We start from the raw sequence: 16,200 nt of genomic DNA on the forward strand, positions 1-16,200 counted from the left end.
ATGAACTAGTATGTATATAAATCCTTTTTGTTTTACACAAACTTATTCTGTTATTAACTACTACTAATAAGAAAGCTCAGAAGTGCTTCCGAGGTTTGGGTCATGGAAATGAGACACGGTTCTCTCAGGGATAACATTGTCCTGCTGTGATTGCTTCTGTACAGGCCTTATGTGGTACAATCTGTGCCTTTGCCCACATTCCTGAGTCTAGACATATTGAGAGCTCTGGAAACGGACAGGACACCTCAGCCAACAGCTGCCCATCACAAGAGAGACAAGAGAGCTTGCTCAGAAACAAAGGCTTGTCTTATTTTTGTTGGTAAAGTTGAATAGTCTTCAGATTTCTTATCTTTAGGTGATGATTTCTTATCTTTAGGAATTAAAGCTCTGGTTCTCCTGTAACCTCAAGCGGGATGTTGTATGCAGTGACTCTCTGCTTTCTGTCCTATGCTTAGAACCTGCTGTTGTCAAAAAACTTGTTTGCAGTTGTCACTTTCTCAGAGGGCCCTAAACTGTGTTTTGATTCTTAATTTAGAGTGTTGGTTCTGTTGTTAAAAATAACTGCATCGGCTGGCACTTCTTAAGGGCATGAGTTGGAATGGCCATAGCAGTGAGGAATGGGCACAGGAATAAACAGTACTGTTATCAAGATTTCAGCTTTCTACTGATCTCTAATAAAGTGCTTTCTCTTCCAGGGATGTATTTCATTATCCCATCTAGATGACTTTAGTCCACGTATGTCCCTTAATGTTGACTCAGACTCTCACTGTTTGGAGAAGTTTGTTGTGTTAGAGAGACAGTAATAAAGATGTGGATCCAGTTACCTAAGCACCATCTGGAGATAAATTCAGAGGGAGTGCTTAAGAAGAGATTGTGTGTTCACAAAAAGTGAAAGCATTTGTAGTTAGTCTTCTAATGTGCAAGGGACTCTGGCCCAGATGCACTAAACTCCACGCAATTACCTCTTACCTTACTGATTCTCGTTGCCGCTCACTGATTTTTAAAAAGTCAGGCATACACGAAGTAAATAGCATGTAAATGAGCTGCTCGCTGTTAGCTCATTCGCAAGCGATTTTCTCCATAGGGGGGAAGCCAGTCAGTCAGCTGAGCATGCGCAGAGTGGCTAGTTGCTAAGCGTGGCTGCTCTGTGCATGCCACAGATGGCTTTTATACATGCAGACAAGCAGCATGTATGAAAGCCTTTTTGTTTTTTTGTTTTGTTTTATTTTGTTTTCCACTCTTTCTCCCTATGCCCCAGTGCTGGTCTGGTCTCTCCTGGGATCCCTCATCTTTTCCTTCTCCGGGCAAAGAGCCTCCCAGTATCCCCGTTCGTAGGTGTGCTTTTGCTGGGCCAGGTCTCGTGCAGCCTCCGCAGGTTCCCCCTGCATTGCTATTTCTATGTCCTATACGAGTCCCTGCTGGGCACCTGAGCCCATATCCCAGGTCCAGGAGATCGGAATGTCTCCTCTTCCCTGTCTCTTCTTTCTGCACCAGCTGCCCCAACACCGCAGAAAACTTTTTCTATTAGGAGCTGGCACTTCCTCTTTCGATCCCAATCTTTTTTCTTTCTACTTTTGGATCATTGGGCCACCCCCTCCAGAAAAACCGGTAGAGAAGGGGAGGGCCAGGTTGTATTTTGTGCTAGGCTGGAAGCACTGTGGGCAGGCAGTTCAGCGAGGGTCCGGATCTTCAAAGCTCTGACGAGCTGGATTCTTCCCTCCACTATTTCAGCTGTCATTCTTGGGAGTACAGGCAGCTCCTGACCACCTGTTAAATTTTCCATGGTAAAGGTAGGAGCTGCTTCTGTACATAGCTGAGAAAAACAGCTATGCATCGCTTCGCATGTTCATTTGTATAGTAATTAGCTCATTATAATAGCTTTGCATACAATTTTTGTTAGCTGCTACCATGACAGAAAAAGAGCTCGGAGAAGCCTTTTGTGCATGTCTCGCTTTACTCCTTACTCGCTAAACCGGCTAGAACCAGTGTAAAAACCATGTTGCTGGCTTGTTAGATTTTGTGTATCTGAGCAAATTGCACGCACTGCAATTTGATACAAACCCATTCAGTTCAGGCTTCCTCTTTCTTCAGCCTGCATACGGTCTCTGTGGATGATTGGGTAAGTGATGGATATCCAGATGGATAATTCATTGAAGACAGGCGGTCACCAGTACACATTTCTTTTTGCATTTGTGTTGTGTTATAACCCACTATTATAGGTGCACATTATTGAAGCTAAGGGGCTCATTTTTGGAACAGAAAAAAGCAGCAGATGGATGGTTTTTTTTTTAAAACTCATTTTTAAGATGTTTTCTTTGTGGTTCGTCTAAATCTTAAGGGGATGTGTTGGAGGTGTGTTTTTGGCAGGACTAGGGCGGGCTCATGATTTGGATGTTTTTCTACGATAAGGGAACGTTGTAAAAACGTCCAGGGCATAAAATAGGACATTTTTGGCTAGATTTGTTTCAATAATGACTAAGTGCCATAAAGCTGCCCAAACTGACTAGATGACTACTGGGGGGATAAAGGACCGACTCTCCCCCCCTTAATCCCCCAGTGGTCACTGACCCCTTCTCCCCCCCCAAGAGGTGAAAGTGACAGTACCATACCAGGCTGTATGACAGCTACATATATAATGGCCATTCCTTTTAGAGCAGCAGGCAAGTCCCTTGAGTAGCCTAGTGGTCAGTGGACCCTCTAATTGGTACACTTGTGGTGGGAAGTGTGAGTGCCCCATAAACCACAAAATTATTTAGTGAACCGACATATAGATGACCCTTCTGCAGTCTTAAGGCTATTGTAGTGAACTACAGTTGGGTACAGTACATTATTTTGCTATTCCTGGAAGGCTCACCATACAATATAAGGGGGCTATGATGTGATGTGTATCTGTAAAGTTCACTGCAGTGTCTCCTAGGCTGCTTCACTGCTATGCTAGGATGATTATGTGGCCAGTCTATTAAGACTGCTGACCCTCACACACCTCAACAGCATGTTTGTATGCATGTTTCCCTTGGATATGTTTCTTTTTCCTTTTTTTAAATTGTTATCCCTTTAGTTTAAACAGTTTTATTGATGACGAGACATAAACAGCACAATTGCCGTAGAAGCATATACATATTCAAATATCAAAATTAACTAAAGGAAATACAAGCAATAAGGTCTGTTATCAACATTTTTATGTTTTACCTTTTAGTTCTATCTCTAATCCCTGATTCCTTGTCATCAAGCAGATGAAGCCATTACGTATGGGTTATGTCCATCAACCAGCAGGGGAGATAGAGAGCACTCAAACTTTCACAGTGCCCTCTTGGCCAGCTAGCTCCACTGCCTCTTCAGTATTCTCTATCTGCCTTAGCAGGGTGGCTGCAGCTTGTTCGAGCTCCAGAAAAATCTGCCGGGAGGTGGTTCCTGGCTTGTCAGTTGTTAACCGGGGTGTTGGAGGCTATAGCAGCTTCACTTTAAAGGCACATAGGTTAGCCCTTTCCCTGCCTTACCCATACCTCTGTGGATGTGGACATATTGCCTTGCTTTCCCTGTCCTTACCCACCAACAGTGGATGCAGGCATATAGGTTTGCCCTTTCCCTGGCTTTCCCACTCATTTGAACCTCCGGAGTCTTCAATACCTCTGCTTTCCTCACAGCTTAAAAAAAAAAAAAAAAGTCGCGTCGCGTTTTTAAACGTAGAGACGCTGGAACAGAGGTTTTTGACCTGATTTTCAGCAGGATCGTAGTTGTACACTAGATCCTTTGAGGTAAGAGTGTTTTCCAACTCCTCCAGGGGGGGCCCACGATCGGGGCGATTTTGGCGCGAACCGCCATTTTGGATTTTACCGCCGTTTTTCGACAATGGCTGCGGACAATGTAAAGCGCTGTTCCACTTCTGGCAAGCGCAAATCAGCAGCAGGGCTCTGTAAATCGTGCTGTATTGGCATAGGAGCCGGCCCGAGCATGGCGAGCGATGTTTCTTCCTGCTCTGAGCTGGCAGCGGGCGCCATTTTGCTTACACCCCATGGCGCGGCCTCCGTGGACACGGAGAGACCTGAGCCGGGTGGGGCACCTCGAGATGAGGTTATTTCAGGAGTGGCTAGCACCGGACAGGATTTGGGTGCCCAGGGTGAGATTTTCTCCCCGGATTTTGTGCTTTTGCTGCATAAAGCATACATGATGAAAAGAGCCCTCCCTCAAGGGTCGCCTGAGGCTCCTCTGATTGCCCCCCCGATGGATTCTGGCCTGGGACTGCCCAGTGAGGCTTTTTTCCCGGATGCTTGGCCTAAAGATAAGCGCAGAAGGGTTAATTCCCCTTCAGATTGTGGTGCACCTTTTTCCCCCCCGTGGTCGGGGTGTGAGGATTCGGAGAACTCTGACAGACGTTCTTGGTCTGAGGAACCAGAGTCAGGTGCGGATTTACCACAGGATCTGGATGATCCCTCCGCGGTGAGGATTTTCCACCGTGATGAGCTGCCAGCGCTTATTTCAGATACCCTGCAGGCCCTCTCGATTGAAGATCCTGACAGTGGCATGGCCTCCTCGGGTAATCCCAGGATGGCTAGTACCAAGAAAGCTGCTCGGGCCTTCCCTTTGCATGACTCCATCCTAGAGCTTGTTTCGGCTCAGTGGGCTGACCCCGAGGGACCTTTGAGAGTTTCCAGGGCTATGGGGCAGTTATACCCTCTGCGTGAGGGACATATGGCACGTTTTCAAATGCCTACAGTGGATGCCCTAGTCACTGCGGTGACAAAGAGAACTACCCTCCCTGTTGAAGGAGGTGTTGCCCTGAAGGATGTTCAAGACCGTAGGCTGGAAACAGCGTTGAAACGGTCCTTTGAAATTGCAGGTCTCACTGTTCGGGCGTCTGCATGCAGCTGTTATGCTGTGAGAGCCTGCCTAGCTTGGCTGCAACAGGCAGTGGCTCAGCCCGGAGATGGAGCGGAGCCCTTCTTGGATGTGGCTCCGCGGATGGAGGTGGCCTTGTCCTTTCTGGCTGATGCCCTTTATGACCTTGTCAGAGCTTCGGCTAAACAAATGGCAGTAGCAGTGGCGGCTCGCCGTCGTCTGTGGCTACGACACTGGGCAGCGGACATGGCCTCTAAGCAAAGGTTGGTGAAGTTGCCTTTTCAAGGACTTCTCCTATTTGGTGAGGAGTTAGAGAAAATTGTGAAAGGCCTGGGTGATTCAAAACCCCAGCGCTTGCCCGAAGATAGGCAGAGGCCTTCCTCTAAGGGCCAGGCGGTCCACTCCTCGTACAGACCTCGCTTCCGTGAAGCTAGAAGGTACCGCCCGGGGCGTTCTGCTGGGTTCACTTCACGTGCCCGTGGTCAGCAGAGGAACTCCTTTCGCTCGGACAAGCGTTCCGCAGCCGGTGGCTCAAGACCAGGAGTTCAGGGGCGACCCTCTCAATGATGGTGCGCCGGCCCTCTCCTCGATGCCTGTCATCGGAGGACGGCTTTCCCTCTTTGTCGAGGAGTGGGCCAAGTTTTCCTCAGATCAGTGGGTTCTGGACCTGATCAGAGATGGATACAGAATAGAATTCAACGCCCCAGTAAGAGACGTGTTTGTGGAGTCCCGATGCGGTTCTGCCGTCAAACGGGCGGCGGTGGAGGAGACTTTACAAGGTCTGATTCAGTTAGGGGCAGTGACCCCGGTGCCTCCCGCTGAGCAAGGCTGCGGCCGATACTCCATCTACTTTGTGGTGCCGCGAAAAGGTGGGTCCTTTCGCCCTATTCTGGACTTAAAAGAAGTGAACAAGTCCCTGAGAGTGCGGCATTTCCACATGGAATCCCTGCGCTCCGTCATTGCGGCGGTTCAGCCAGGAGAGTTTCTCACGTCTCTAGACCTGAAAGAAGCTTACTTGCACATACCGATTTGGCCCCCGCACCAGAAGTTTCGGAGGTTTGCGGTGTTGGGAAAACATTTCCAGTTCAGGGCCTTGCCTTTTGGCCTCGCCACAGCTCCCCGAACCTTTTCGAAGGTAATGGTGGTAGTAGCTGCTTTTCTCAGGCGAGAAGGTATCAGGGTTCACCCATACCTAGACGACTGGCTCATCAGAGCAGACTCTGCAACAGAGAGCTTACAAGCTACAGCCAGAGTGGTCTCAGTACTGCAATCTCTAGGCTGGGTCGTCAATATGGCCAAAAGTCACCTGTCCCCTTCACAATCTCTAGAGTTTTTGGGGGCCAGGTTCGACACAGTCTCGGGCTATGTGTTCCTACCCGAGCCAAGGCGGTGCAAGCTTCAGAATCAGGTCCGTCTGCTCCTGAGGATGCCCCGCCCGCGAGCTTGGGACATTGTCCAGCTGCTGGGATCGATGACAGCCACGATGGAAGTGGTACCCTGGGCGAGAGCGCACCTGAGACCTCTACAGTATTCCCTACTCCGGAGATGGTCTCCTATTTCTCAGGATTACCAATGCAGACTTACTTGGCTCCCTGCGGCCCGTCTCAGCATGGAGTGGTGGCTCTCGGACAGCATGCTGCGGCGAGGAATGCCGCTGATGTTCCCCGTTTGGTGCCTAGTGGTAACAGATGCCAGCCTGAAGGGCTGGGGCGCACACTGCAAGGGGAAGCATGCCCAGGGTCTATGGACACCCGAGGAGTCGGAGTGGTCCATCAACCGCCTAGAGTTGAAAGCGGTGTTTCAGGCGCTTCTGGCCTTTCAAGTGACCCTGGAAGGATTGGCTGTCAGAGTGATGTCGGACAACACGACAACGGTGGCCTATATAAATCGACAAGGCGGAACAAGGTGCAGAGCACTAGCCGTGCAGGCCGAACTGATTTGCCACTGGGCCGAGCTGCATCTTCAGTGTCTGTCGGCAGCTCATATTGCAGGTCAGAGCAATGTGCAGGCCGATTATGTGAGCAGGCATCAGATCGATCCAGCAGAATGGAATCTGGCAGACGAAGTATTCCTGCAGATCTGTGCCAAATGGGGCAAGCCCGTGATGGATCTAATGGCGACAAGTGCCAATACCAAAGTCCCATGCTTCTTCAGCAGACGGAGAGATCCTCGCTCGGCGGGGTTGGATGCCTTGGCTCAACCCTGGCTTCCGGGTCTACTTTATGTGTTTCCCCCATGGCCCTTGATAGGGTGCCTGCTCTTGCGGATTCGGCTGCACCCAGGAGAAGTGGTCCTCATCGCCCCGGATTGGCCAAGGAGACCTTGGTATGCAGTCCTCCGACAGATGCTCCTGGAGGCTCCTCTGCCGTTACCTCTGGTACCGAACCTGTTGACTCAGGGACTGGTAGTCATGGAGGACGCCCGCCGCTTTGGTCTTACGGCATGGCTATTGAGAGGGCGCAATTGAGGGATAAAGGTTATTCCAATAAAGTTATTTCCACTCTCCTGCAAGCCCGCAAGCGGTCCACTTCCGTGGCTTCTGCCAGGATTTGGTGCCTTTTTGAGTCTTGGTGTGCTTCCAGAGCCATTGTTCCAATGCGGGCTCCTGTCTCGCCGATTCTGGACTTTTTGCAGGAAGGTGTACAAAAAGGCTTGGCCTATAATTCCCTGCGGGTGCAGGTGGCAGCGTTGGCCTCCCTTCGTGGTAAGGTGGAAGGCGTGTCTTTGGCTGCTCACCCAGATGTGGCACGGTTTCTTAGAGGGGTGCTTCGGCTCCGACCTCCAGTGCGAGCGCCCTGTCCAGCTTGGAACCTGGGGCTAGTTTTGAAAACCCTGCAGGCATCTCCTTTTGAGCCACTTCGGCGAGCATCGGAGAAAGACTTGACACTGAAGGCCGTTTTTCTGGTGGCCATAACCTCGGCGAGACGGGTGTCAGAGCTCCAGGCGCTGTCCTGTAGAGACCCATTTCTGCAATTTTCAGAGTCCGGAGTCACGGTTCGGACCGTGCCTTCCTTTATGCCTAAGGTGGTTTCAGCCTTTCACTTAAACCAGCCTATTTTCTTGCCCTCTTTTTCAGAGGAAGAGTTTCCAGAATCTTTTGGGCAGCTGCACCTTTTGGATGTGCGCAGGACTCTGCTGCAGTATCTGCGAGTTACTAACTCTTTCAGGACTTCTGATCATCTGTTTGTTTTGCTATCCGATTCTCGCAGAGGGTCTCCAGCGTCTAAGGCCACTATTGCCCGCTGGCTCAAAGAAACTATCTTTTCAGCTTATCTGCTGGCCAGCAGGGTTCCGCCTGTAGCCTTTAAGGCACATTCTACTAGAGCGATTTCTTCCTCTTGGGCTGAAACTGGAGCACTCTCTCTTCAAGAGATATGCAGTGCAGCAACATGGGCTTCTAAGCTCTCCTTTGCCCAACATTACAGGCTGGATGTGGCTGCCAGGAGGGATGCGCGTTTTGGTGCACAAGTGCTAGCGCGTGGTGTGGCTTGTTCCCACCCTATCTAGGGATTGCTTTGTTACATCCCATACGTAATGGCTTCATCTGCTTGATGACAAGGAAGGGAAAATTAGGTTCTTACCTTGGTAATTTTCTTTCCTTTAGTCATAGCAGATGAAGCCTTGAGCCCTCCCTGTATGATTGTCTGTATGCTGTGAATCTGTTTTTCAGGTTCTGTTCTAATTTCCTGAAGTTCCTTCCTTGGGAGAAAGTTGGAAAACAATCTTCAGGATTCATGTTCAGTTTAAATTTAGGAGGATGTGTTCATTTCCTCCAGCATGTTTTGGAGAATGTGTTGATTCTCTCCAGGAGGCGCGTGTGTTCCCCTCCAGTTCTATAAATAGGAGGATGAGTTCATTCCCTCCAGTGTGTTGGGAGGATGTGTGATTCCCTCCAGGAGGCGCGTGTGTTCCCCTCCACTTATACAATAAGGAGGATGAGTTTATTCCCTCCAGGAGGATGTGCATTCCCTCCTTTATGAGTTCATGCCCTTGTGATGGGCCATCGTTCGCTGTGAGGAAAGCTCTTGTGATTCCCATTGCGGTTTGCCATACTGCTTTGGAAGCTTCAAATACTGAAGAGGCAGTGGAGCTAGCTGGCCAAGAGGGCACTGTGAAAGTTTGAGTGCTCTCTATCTCCCCTGCTGGTTGATGGACATAACCCATACGTAATGGCTTCATCTGCTATGACTAAAGGAAAGAAAATTACCAAGGTAAGAACCTAATTTTCCCTTAATGGACAAATTTGTAGAGAAATCCCCCTCGGCGATGGTACAGAAATCAACGAGGAGAGAAAAGACTAAGATGGAGAGCAGCGATGCCAAGATGGCGGCGTCTCAGCTGGCCACGACGACAAACGTTTCTGATACACAACTAGCACAGCTCACAATGGCTGTGACCAAAGCATTAGAGCCACGCAGGGACACGCTCACCTTGCAATTGGAGAATTTTCAGACGGGTTTAGAAGGCCTGGGAATTCGCACTGGAGATCTAGAAGCAAGAGTGTCGGCGCTAGAGGACGACACGCGGGGGCAAGCCCCAGACATCGCGCGCCTTAATACTCAAGTAGCAGATCTGGTGTCTAAGGTGGAAGACTTGGAGAACTGATCACGACGTAATAACCTAAGAATCATGGGATTATCAAAGTGAATACCGGATCAAAATTTGACAGTATGGCTAGAGAACTGGCTGGCAAAAGAACTGGCACTGTTGGATTCGGTGGGCCCGATGGTGGTGGAGAGAGCGTACCACATGGGATGGAAAATTGAAAATCGGAGCCGCCCCAGAGTTGTGATAGCGAAAATCCTCAACTACAGGCATAAAATTGAAATACTTTAAGGTTTTCGTTTGAAAAGGGAAAATTTATAATGTGAAGGACAGAGAGTACTAATTTTTCAAGATTTCTTGCAGGCAGTGCAGGAGAAGTGCCGTCAATTCCACCCACTTTATTCAGCGCTCGTACAGGAAAAGGTTAAATTCATGCTTTCATATCCAGCGCAACTGAAAATCCGGATACAAGAAAACTGGCACAGTTTCAAATCAGAGACTGAGGCGAGGGCCTTCCTTGTGGAAAATGGACATTTGAACTCTGTTAATGGTAGCTAGAAGTCCTACAGGTTCATACTATGAGATGAGGAATGTGCGCACCAGAGTGTTATGAAGGTTGTGTGAGTATGTTGGCTGTTGAAGACCGAGATCCTCAGCATCGAAGTAGATCTCTCATTTTCACGAGTTTCGATGCTTGTGGAAACGATGTGGGGAAGGTTGGGGAGGGGGGAGGGAAGGGAAAGGGGGGTTGAATACAGAGTTAAGACAAGGGCTGAGCACCATAGACATACATAGGGATAGGCAAGGAAGGGAATGTTTCCAAGTTTGCAAAAATAAGTGGTTGGTCTCCGAGAGGAGAAGAGCGGTAGAATTATTCCTACTCCATCTCACATGCCAGTCTGAATAGCAACCTGGAATGAAGGAGGCATAACGTCTCCAGTTAAATGTTCTAAAATACTTACTGTCCTACATAGGCATAAGGTAGATATTGCCTGCTTGCAAGAAACTTGGCTTACAGACCTAGAACACCAAAAACTGCAAAGAGCCTGGGTAGGGGAGGTCTTCGTGAGCTCTCCTCAAGGAAGAAAAGGGGGAGTCGCAGTGTTATTCAGGAAATGTATGCCATATAAAGTGTCCCTTGTAGTCAAAGGAGCACATGGCAACTATTTATTACTTCGGATATGGCTGCAAGGTTTAGAATTTTATCTATTAGTGGTATATGGTCCTAACAAGCAAGACCCCCAATTTTTTCAGACACTCATTCAGATCTGCTTACAGACAGGAGAGGGGCCACTGATGCTGCTGGGGAATTTCAACCTGGTCATGGACCCAGGGCTCGACTGCACCAGCCCAACCTCTCAACATTATACGGGATACAGAGCTAACACACTTCCCCTGACGCTACAAACCCTTAATCTAGTGGATGCGTGGCGGGTGCTACACCCTAATGAAAAAGATTATACACATAGGTCCAGGGCTCATGGGACCCAAGCTAGGCTAGATTATATATTGGTAGATCGGGCAATATTCGCTAAGGTACAATCTGCAGAAATTGGCCCAGAGGAGATCTCTGATCAAGCCCCAGTATGGATAGACGTGGAACCTGTGGTGGATAATGATAGGGGGTCGAACTGGAGGTTTCCATCCTATTTATATGGAGATCCAGTTTTTCAAAAATATATACACGATAAATGGGCTAATTATGCGCTTAATAATACAGAGGAGGAAGACCAGCCGTCACTGTACTGGTCAGCCTCCAAGGCTGTGCTAAGGGGGGACATCATTGCTTATGTCTGTGCAAGGAAGAAATGTATGGCAGCTAGCATTTTGCTCTTGGAGACCCAACTAAAAAAAAGCAAAACGAAAGCATATTGAGTGCCCCTCTCGCACAACGCTTGAGAACCTGAAGTCCACACAAATAGCACTTAATACGCTGCTTCATGAAAAAGAGTCCCACTCCCTATTTTACCGTAAATATAAGCTGCATAGATATGGGAATCGTCTGGGGCGTTTGTTAGCGCACGCCATTAAGAACGGGGCAGGATTGCGTACAATAGAAGCTTTAAAGGACGAAGCAGGCATAGTAACAAATAAACCAGAGAGAATAGCGCAAATGCTAACCAAATATTTCACTTCCCTGTACGAGGAGGAGAGGGCTCCACTTGAACGAGATTTGTCAGCTTATTTGGCATGGAACCGGCGACGGCTCCCCAGGCTGAAGACGCAAGATTTAAACCATCTAAATACCCCGCTGAAATTGACAGAATTGCAAGCCGCAATAAAAGCGCTAAAATTCATTCTGCTCCGGGACCAGATGGGTTATCTGAGGAAGTACTATAAATTTACTGCCACCCATGGCCTGGGGAACATGGCTGTCATACTATGAAGATGTAATATAAACATGACTCCTTTCCCCCCCTTTGCTAATACTACGCTAATAACATTAATACCAAAATCGGGTAGACCCGAGAGCAGGCGGAATCCTATAGACCTTTCTCGCTCCTCAAATGTAGATACAAAGTTGATAGCAAAAATCTAGCCGAACGTCTAGCTCCAGTTTCCTTCCCAGGTTGATAGGAACGAGAGCAGGTTGGGTTTGTCAGAAAGAGACATACGGTTACAAATGTTAGACGCTTATTATTAGCCATGACTAAAAGCCTAGAAGGAAAAACACCCTCCCTGTTACTGAGCCTGGATGCTGAAAAAGCGTTTGATAGGGTCAACTGGGTAGTACTTATTCCATACCTTGGCGCATGTGTGGGGTTCCGGGGATGATTATCCTGAATGCACTACAAACTTGTACAACCCAACCAAAATCTGCACTTCTTGGTCAATGGTATTAAAGACAAGGAGTTTCCAATTAGGCGGGGAACCCGACAGGGTTGGCCATTATCACCTATGCTGTTTGTGCTTTCCCTGGAGCCCCTCCTGCGCCACATATGCGTATCAGATTAGCTGGACAACACGTTAAAGTTTTGGCCTATGCAGATGACCTTCTAGTGTTAATGTCAGACCCTCCCCGTTCCCTGGATTCCATATTGGTAGATTTGGAGGAATACAGATATATTTCAGGATTTAAGTTGAATTTTAACAAATCGCAGGCCCTGTCAGTGGTGGTAGATGAGCCAATGCAGGGACAAAAGGAATTCCCCTTTGAGTGAGCGGTGGGCACATTAAGATACCTGGGGGTACTCATACCAGCAGATCTCACACAGTTGTACACACTTAACATACAACGCTTATTAAGAGAAACCCAGCAGAGATTTCAAGTGTGGGAGTTACTACCACTAACTTTGTTGGGAAGAATAGCTTTATATAACACTAGTAAAAAAGGCCCGTTTCTGTTAGAAATGAAACGGGCGCTAGCAAGGTTTTCCTTGGAGTGTATGTTTCAGAAAGAGCGTGTGTGTCAGAGAGAGAATGTGAGAGAGAGAGAGAGACAGAGTATATGTGTTTGTGCGAGAGAGAGAGAGTGTGTGAGAGACAGTGTTTGTGTTTCTGTGTGACACTGTGTGAGAGAGAGGGACAAAGACAGTGAGTGTGTGAGTGAGAGTGTATGTGGCAGACAGAGAATGAGTGACTGCGTGTGTGGTGTGAGGAACCCCCTCACCCCCTCCCTCTCCCCTGCCCCCTTGCAGCCAGGCATGTGCAGCGACCCTCCTCTCCCCGTGTTCCCCCTGTAGCCACCCATGTCCAGCATCCCCCTGCAGCCACCCATGCCCATCAACCCTCCTCTCCCCCTGCTGCGTCCTTCCTGTCTCCCCTGCTCCCCCTGCAGCCACCCATGTGGTCTCAGGCCCCCCCCCAGCATCCCTCCTGTCCCCCTGCAGGCACGCATGTGCAGCGTCCCTCCTCTCTCCCCTGTCCCCCCTGCAGCCAGCTATGTCCAGCGACCCTTCTGTCCCCCCTGCCCCCCTGCAGCTACCCATGTCCAGCGACCCTCCTCTCCTGTGCAGCCACCCATGTCTGAGGACACTCCTCTCCTTTTTCCCTGTTCCTCCCCTGTGGCCAGCCATGTCCATCGACCCACCTGTCCCCCCTGATGACCACCAACCCTTCTGTCCCCCTGCCCGCCCTGCAGTGTCCGTCCTGTATCCCCTGTCCCCCTTGCAGGCACCCATGTGGTGTGTGGAGCCCCATCCCTATCTCCCTGTTCCCTGCCCCCCCTGCAGCCACCCATGTGCAGCGACCCTCCCCTCCCCTCCCCCTGCTTCCTTCCAGCCACCCATGTCCAGCGAGACCCCCCCTTCCCCCCCAGCCGGCGCAGCACCCAAAGAAAGCCCCTTGTCCCCCCCTTCGCGCATCACCCGACCCCCCCCCCACCGTGGCACATCACCAAGCCCCTCCCCCCATCAACCCCCACGCCTCCCGCAACCGCTAATACAAACTGTGTCCGGTGGCTGCTGCTTCTGCTATTCAGCAGCAGCAGCCCGTACATAAAGAAACCCCCCCCCCCCCCCAAAAAAATATCCTCCTAAAACGCACCTCCGTTGAGAAGCATCTCACATTGGCTGAAGTCTCAGCATGCGCTCCTCCTCTCCCCTCTGACATCTCGGTGTTTCTCCGGGGTCTTCCGGCAGGGGCACTGACGTTGAGGGAAGAGGAGGTGCAGCTGCAGAGATGTCAGCCAATGTGAGATGGTTCTCCACGGAGGTGCGTTTTAGGAGGTTGTTTTTTTGTTTGTTTGTTTTCTTTATGTACGGGCTGCTGCTGCTGAATAGAAGCAGCAGCAGCCGCCGGACAGAGTTTGTATTAGCGGTCGCGGGTGGCGAGGCGGTTGATATGGGGGGGGCTTGGTGAAGCGGCGGGGGAGGGGTTGGGTGATGCGGCGAGGAGGGAAGGGGGGTAGGGGCTTTCTGATGCCCCGTTGCACGGGTTGTTGTGGCGATGCGGCGGGGGGGGGGCACTTAGAGGTGCACCGTCGAGGCTGTTTGTGTGTTTGTGTGCGTGTGTTTGTATGTGTGTGTGTGTGTTTGTGTATGTGTTTGTATGTGTTTGTGTGTGCTTGTGTGTGTGTGTGTTTGCGTGTGTGTGTGTTTGCGTGTGTGTGTGTTTGCGTGTGTGTGTGTTTGCGTGTGTGTGTGTTTGCGTGTGTGTGTGTTTGTGTGTGTTTGTGTTTGTGTGCGAGTATGTGTGTGTGTGTGTGTTTGTGTATGTGTGTTTGTATGTGTGTGTGTGTGTTTGTGTATGTGTGTTTGTGTTTGTGTGTTTCTGTGTTTGTGTGTGTGTGTGTTTGTGTATGTGTGTTTGTGTGTGTGTTTCTGTGTTTGTGTGTGTTTATGTGTGTGTGTTTGCATGTGTGTGTGTGTGTGTGTGTTTATGTGTGGGGGAGGGGGGTTGAGGGTGGCTTTTGTGGTCGTGTGGTTGGGGAGTTTGCCAGCAGTCTGTAGCGATTCTTAGGCAGGGGGAGGAGTACGGAAACACTTCCCCTGCCTGGGACGTTGTTTGTTGGAGGGGGTTGCCAGTTGGTAGGGGTACCTTTATGGATCCCTTTACTATCTGTGTTCCGCCCTCGAGGGCGGGACAGAGAGACATGGTGAGTTGGATGGCTTCACCACCATGAACTTACGAACTGTTTAGGGATTTTGCAGATGGCTTCAGCAGGTTGTCTTCAGAATGTTGAGGTAGCGTTTTATGTACAGATGGGGCGTGGCTGAGGGCGGGTCTGTGAGTGAGGGTGACTGGTCCTAGCCTATGAAGACTACAGGATTTTTGTGCTTCTCTGCCTTGGAGTGAGCTTCTCTGCCTTGGAGTGAGCTTCAGAATGTTCAAGGTGGGATTTATTAATATAGATGTTTGCTGTTCCAAGATGGTTATGTGTATTCCAACTGCTACCATTATTTTTGAAGATAAAAGATGAGCAAAAGTTGAATAAAACGTTAAGAAAATTTCTCTGGAAGGGGAAAAGAGCACGCCTCCCGCTACTTGTGATGCAAATACCAGTGGAATATGGCGGTCTAGGATTAATAAGCATGAGAAACATAATAGTAGCAAGTAGTATGAAACATGTTAACGACTGGTTTGGATTACTCAACACCCCAGTGGAGCTTCAGTTATCACCTAATGTACATTTTAGCAACCTCCTGCATGTCTTCGGGGGTGTTATATCAAAATTATTAAAATCATCATATATCATGACCACTGCTAAAGCGATATGGAAATGGGTATGTCGGTTACACTGTTTTTCACTAAAGGTGACACCGTACCTGTCAATCTGTAACAACCCGGATGTTTATATCCAGCTTTCCTCAGATGGCAAAAAAAAGTGATGAAGTACTTGTTACATGTAGTGACACCAGAAGGCAAACTTAAACCTTTTAAGGATTTACAATTGGAATTCTCAATCCCCCCCAGAGACATATTTCATTACGCTCAGCTGAGACATTCTGTTAATACTGTTCCATGGAGTGACCTGGCAGAGGATGTTCAGGTCCAGCTCTCAACAGCTTATTCCCTAGAGGCACAGCAGAAAGTGTCACTTTCCTTTCATCACCGACATACTAAGGATACTGTTCCGGAATTAAACTATTTGCGGTTGTTACACGCATGGAAAGAAGACATCCCGTTAACGCTGACAATGGAACAGCTTAGAGCACATGTAATTGGCCATTCGCAAATGCTCTACGTTCACAGCACATTGGGAAATGCAATATAAATTTGTTCTCTGGGCATTCATAGCCCCTCGATGTACGTTTCACACAGGAGTGTCGCTGTGGGGAACATGCCCTAAGTGTGAAGCAGAGGGAGCCACTTTGGGACACATGTTCTGGACTTACACAGGGATTGTAAAGTATTGGACGGATATAATGTCACAAGTGT

The 16,200-nt window shown here is 49.2% G+C and overlaps 1 protein-coding gene across 1 annotated transcript in view; it reads left to right on the plus strand.

The window, feature by feature from the left end:
- Positions 1-16,200, plus strand: part of C4H11orf49 (chromosome 4 C11orf49 homolog) — a 242,936-nt gene that overhangs the window by 29,749 nt on the left and 196,987 nt on the right. The gene's annotated exons all lie outside the window — the stretch shown is intronic.

Source organism: Microcaecilia unicolor, chromosome 4 (genome assembly GCF_901765095.1).
Source record: "Microcaecilia unicolor chromosome 4, aMicUni1.1, whole genome shotgun sequence".
Taxonomy (NCBI): Eukaryota; Metazoa; Chordata; class Amphibia; order Gymnophiona; family Siphonopidae; genus Microcaecilia; species Microcaecilia unicolor.